The 6000-nt window shown below is 42.6% G+C and overlaps 1 protein-coding gene across 2 annotated transcripts in view; it reads right to left on the reverse strand.

Moving 5' to 3' along the window:
* Nucleotides 1–1722, reverse strand: part of LOC122559935 (uncharacterized) — a 232077-nt gene extending 230355 nt beyond the window's left edge. For both annotated transcript variants that reach the window (XM_087995012.1, XM_087995010.1), the window contains exon 1: nucleotides 1186–1722. The gene's annotated coding sequence lies outside the window, so the exon portion shown is untranslated. The remainder of the gene's footprint in view (nucleotides 1–1185) is intronic.
* Nucleotides 1723–6000: the final 4278 nt, after the last annotated feature.

Below are 6000 nucleotides of genomic sequence, written 5' to 3' on the forward strand. Positions count from 1 at the left end.
CCCCCTCCTGACTCACTGTTTCCTGCCCATTAGCCAATTCTCTATCCACGCAGATACTAAACCTCCAACACTATGGGCTCTTATCTTTCAACTTAACCTTTTGTGAGATACCTTGTTGAATGCCTCCTGGAATTCCAAATGCAACACATCTACCAGCTCTCCTTTATCAATTCTGATTGAGACTTCTTCAAAAAAAACTCAAATAAATTAATCAGGCACAATTTAGCTTGCACAAAGCCAAACTGAATATGCTTGATTAGATTATGATTTTCCAAATGTGCTGCTATTACTTCCTTATTAACTGATTCTAACATTTTCCAACAATAGATGTTAGGCTCACTCTGTACCTCTCTCTGTCTATACCTCTATCTGTTTATGCCTCTTTGCCAGTGCCTCTCTCTATTTATGTCTCTCTCTACTGATCTCTCATTCTGTGCCAGTGTCTCATTTTGTACCTTTTTCTGTCTGTACCTCTCTCTTTCTATGCCTTTATCTGTACCAGTGTCTTGTTCTGCACAGCTCTGTCATTTTTCTTGCTTCCTTTCACTGGTTCTCTCTTCCCATCCACCCTTTCTCTGCTTCCCTTCCTCTGCCTCCCACGTTAATATGTTTGTCCCTCTCCCACACTCTGACTCTCTCTGACATTGCTTCTTCCTCTATCCTTCTCTTTACCTCCCTATCTCTGTCTACCTCCCTCCCTCTCTCCCTTAGGCTGATATGGTCTCTCTCCCTCACTTTGCCTTTATCTCCCTCCATCTCATCATTCTCTCTGCCTACCATTCCTCTGCGTTCTCTCTCTCTCTCTCTTTCCTGCTCACACTCTCTCATTTGTCCCCCCACCTTCCAAACCTCACTAGTCCTCACTAGGTTTCTGGAAATTTGAAAAAAATGTTTTATAATAGAGATTTGATACAGAGCGTGTAATACTGAGAGAAAATGTTTCACCAACAAAGTAGGAGGCTAACTGTTGCGATTTCTGCAGTAATGTTATTTGGTGAATTCTCCTGCCCACCAACAGACCCGGTTGCAATCTCCACAGCCTGAAAGAATCAGGACTCCATTCTACCTTTCAGCCTCTTACACAAGAAATAGCAAAGGCCAAGATCAGAACATGGTAAACGAAGCTGAAGGATAGCAGCAGTTTTAGCTGAGACTGGAGAAAGACCCACACACAATGCCTCTAACCTGCTGATGCTGGGTGTTGCTTTGCTGCTGAGGGGAGCGGATGCTTCACGGTTAATCTGGAGCACAGCCACTTCCTACTCACTCTTCACATTGATGAAGGTTGTCGTCTATTCATATGTCCGCAGCACTGCTGCCCACACAAGTGTGGGAAGTGTTTTCAGAGCTAAGCCGAGCAGACTGGAGTCTTGGAGCACTGAGTGTTTTCCAGCAGGGGTTGTGTGGGTGTACATAATGACAGGCCTGGCTTCAAACCACACAGCAAGGGCTGAGGGAATCATCACCACATTCTGTGAAACATAGTACAGCACTGATCAGCCCACCGTGCTCCCGTGCTCCCAGATTCGGTGGGGAAATATGCTGGCAATCTCAATCGAACTGTGTAAACAGTTTCCAAGTTACTAACGGAGCTTCACATCACCAACAGGGAGTAGCTCCAATGGAGGACTTTGCGATGAGTCGAGAACCCAAATAAAGCAGCAACTGCGATATTTCAGGAATCTGATCAGAGTGTTGGAACAAGAGGAGGCAGATCCAGATCTATGACGTTCACTCCTTACTCAGCTCACCGGCAATACAAGCAGTAAAACCGGCCTTCGAATCTCTAGGTTACAGAGAAAGGAAATCACTCTGGACTCCTGTTCCAATTCATTGTCCAGTGAGCACCTCATGAGAGAGAGGAGAATCTTGAACAGCCAGCGTTGAAACCTGGGTTAAAGAGATGTGACATCACCCAGGATTCCTGATTCTGATCATGGTGCAGGTGTTAGACTGAGTCAGGGAGAATACCTGCTCCTGATCACTGTGCAAAGAGCTCAAGTTGAAAGAAAGTTGAAATTTTGCCAGTTTCGCTGTTCCCGGTCATCAAGTAATGATAATTTGCAAAGCAACTTCCTTCCAAACAAAACTCAGCAACTATGGCAGCAACTCTGGACAGGGAAACAGTGTTAATGCTTTGAGTCCAGTATGATTCTTCTTCAGAACCGGTTTTTATTTGACCTCCTTCTGATCATTGTCCAGTGAATTCAGCTGTGGAAATTGGGAAATCAGCCAAGGGTCTTGTTCCTGATCGCTGTCCAGTGGATCACTCCTAAAAAATCAGGAGAAATCCAACTCAACTAACTACTGCCCTATGTTTCCTCTCAATCATCAGAAAAGTAATGGAAAACAGTGCTAGCAAACACCACTTATTTAGCAGTAACTTGCTCACTGATGTTCAGTTTGAGTTCTACCAGTGATAGTGAGGAGGGAAGTCGAAGACAACAGGCTAAAATAGACTGGCTGGTCAAATGGGCTGAACAGTGGCAAATGGAGCGCAATCCTGAAAAATGTGAGGGGTTGCATTTTTGTAGGACTAACGTGGCAATGAAGTACACGATGAATGGTAGGACCCAAGGAAGTACAGAAAATCAGAGGCACCTTGGTGTGCATGTCCACAAGTGGATGAGGTATTTCAGAAGACATATTGGATACTTGCAGTTGAGGTGTGGAATATAAGAGTATTTAGGGTATGATGGAGATGTATATAACTTTACTTATACACCTGGAGTATTGTGTGCATGTCTGGTCACCACACTATAGCATGCGATTATACAGGAGCAGTGCAGAGGAGATTCACCAGGATGTGAAGTGGAGTCACAGGTAGACAGGGCAGTGAAGAAGGCTCACTGGTCTTCATCAGTCAGCCATTGAGTATAGAAGTTGGGAAGTTATGTTGCAGTTATACAGGACGTTGATAAGGCCATACCTGGAGTTTTGTTTACAGTTTTGGTCACCTTCTTATAGGAAGATTGTTATTAAATTGGAAAGACTGCAGAATAAATTTACAAGAATGTTGCCTGGATTCAAGGGTCTGAATTATAAGGAGAGGTTGGACAGGCTGGGACTTTTTTATTTAGAACGTAGGAGACTGAGCGGGTCCTTATAGAGGTGTATAAGATTATGAGAGGCATGGATAGGGTGAATGCACTCAGTCTTTTTCCCAGGGTTGGGGAATTGAGGACTAGAGAGCATCAGTTTAAGGTTAGAGGGGAAAGAATAAAAGGGGCAACTTTTTTACAAAGAGGTCGGTATGCATTTGGAATGAGCTGCCTGTGGAAGTGGTTGAGGCGGGTACATTAACAACACTTGAAAGGTATTACGTGAATAGGAAATACATAGATAGGAAAGAATTAGAAGAATATGGGCCAAGTGCAGGGAAATGGGGTTAGAGTGAACAGAAATTTTGATCGGCATGGAGTGGTTTGGGCCAAAGGGCCTAACTCTGTGCTGTAGGACTCTATAACTCTATGTTGCCTGGGCTGGTGCAAGTCAGAGGTTGGTTAGGCTGGGGTTGTTTTCCTTCAAACAGAGAAGGAAAAGGAGGGATCTCATTGACGTATACAAATTTATGAGAGGCATATATATATAGGGTATACAGAGGGAAACGTTTCCCCTTAGTAATAGAGTCAATGACTGGGGGAAGTTTAGAAGGAATTTAAGGACAGATTCTTTTCACTCAGAGTTTGGTGGGTATCTGAAACTCACTGCCTGAAAGTATGATAGAGGCAGGAGCCATCATAATATTTAAGAAGCATTTAGATGATCACTTATGAAGTGTTATACCATGCAAGGCCAAGTGATGGAAAATGGGACTAGACTAGATAGGTACTTGCTGACCAGCAATGGGCATGATGGGCTGAATGGCATCTTTCCATGTTGTGAAACTCTGTGGCTGTATAAATGCAATGACCCTTGCTTCAGTTGGGGATTCACATGGAACTGATGGTTCCTCCAGTAGCTCATTCAAGCAACAATTTATCTCGAGTGAACAGACTCTTGCACCCTCTGTCCATGCTTGTATTTCTCAGTCAGTCACTAGTTAATGCCCAGAAGTTGGAACTCTGCATCTCCCATGGTGTGATCAACCAACTCGACATAAACCTATCATCTTCCCAGAAATAGTTCTAAGTTCCACAACGTGAGCAATTTATATTGTTTCACATGCCTGCAGATAACTTGATTCACCTCAGTTGGCAACTTAAAATGGCCAGAGTCCTCCTCCTACCACTGAAATGAATTGCCAACTTATTCCTTCCCCAACATTAGTTAATATCTCCCTTAATATCCCCCACAGACTTGTTTTGCCTGGCTTCAGTGCTCTCTCTCTCTCTCATTGTTACTTCCACAAAGTTAATCGCCCAACAGCAAGTATTCAGGAATGAGTGAGCTGCTGAGAGACAATAGAGTGGATGAATTAGTCTTGCACCTAGATATAAATGGGTATGACATCGTTTGGATTACAGAAGTATGGCTGCAGGGTGACCAGGGATGGGAACTGAGTAACTAGGGGTATGTGATTTTTATGAAAGACAGAAAAAAGGGAAAAGGAGATTGGGTAGCACTGCTGGTTAAATAAGCCATTAAAGCAGTAGAGGGGAAGGATATTAGTTCAGGTCAAATAGAATCCAATGGGTAGAGCTTAGAAACACCAAGGGACAGAAAACAATAGTGGGGGTTATGTGTAGATAACCAAATAGTAGTGGTAATCTTGGGGAAAGCATTAAATATGAAATTAGTGATGCAAGCAATAAAGGTACAGCTGTGATTATGAACACCTTTATTCTGCATTTAGATTGGGCAAATCAAATCAATAACAATACCACAGAGGGGGAATCCCTGGAATGTGGATGGGATGGTTTTCTGGACTTCAAGAAGTTGAGGAACCAACCAAAAAATAGACCATCCATAACAGAAGATTGTGTAATCAGAAAGGAATAATTGGTCATCTAACTATACTCTTTGAGGAAGAGTGACTATAATATGATGGAATTCCTCATTAAGATGGAGAGTAATTTTGTGGATTCTGAGACTAGAGTCCTGAATCTAAACAAAGGAAATATGAGATATGAGCTGGCTATGGTAAATTGGGGAATATTACTTGAAGAGATGTCAGTGCATATGAAATAGCAAACACTTAAAGAATACATGAATGAACGACAACGATTGTGCATTCTTCGAGAAACCAAAGGAACTACTGATGTTAGAAATCTGAAACAAAAAGAGAAATTGCTAGAAAATCTCAGTAGATCTGGCAGCATCTGTGGAGAGAAATCAGAGTTAATGTTTCGGGTCCAGTGATCCTTCCTCAGACCCATTCTTCACAAACTCCAGTTCTGAGGAGTATGTAGGTTAGTCTGATCTTAGAGTAGAATAAAAGGCCAGCACAACATCAAGGGCCGAAGGGCCTGTACTGTTCTGTGTTCTATGTTACAGGGAACATACAAATTGATCGCAAAAGCTTTTATAGGCATGTGAACTGAAAAAGATTTTTAATAGGCATGAGAAGAGAAAAAGATTAGTGATGACAAATGTAGGCCCCTTATAATCAGAAATATGGGAACTTATAATTGCGAACAAAGAGATGGCATACTGATTAATGCATATTTTCATACAATCTCAGTGGCCAAACAACCCATCACGACCACACCAACCTTCCGAAGAGCATCCCACCGAGATCCATCTCCCTATCCCTGTATCCCTGCATTTTCCATGGCTAATCCACCCAGCCTATATATTCCTAGACACTATGGGAAATTTAGTTTGGCTAATCCACCGAACTTGCACATTATTGGACTGTGGAAGGAAACTGAAGCACCGAGAGGAAACCCACCCAGACACGGGGAGAATGTTTGGCATAAAACAAACAAAGAGTCCGAATAAATGGGTCTTTTTCCGAATGGCAGACAGTGACTGGTCAGTTATTGCAGGGACCAGTGATGGGAACCCAGCTATTCACATTTTTATATTAATGATTTAGAGTAGGAAACTAAATGTATT

Source organism: Chiloscyllium plagiosum, unplaced genomic scaffold (assembly GCF_037043375.1).
Source record: "Chiloscyllium plagiosum isolate Xiang-an unplaced genomic scaffold, Cpla_swu_hap1 HiC_scaffold_15, whole genome shotgun sequence".
In the NCBI taxonomy this organism is placed as follows: Eukaryota; Metazoa; Chordata; class Chondrichthyes; order Orectolobiformes; family Hemiscylliidae; genus Chiloscyllium; species Chiloscyllium plagiosum.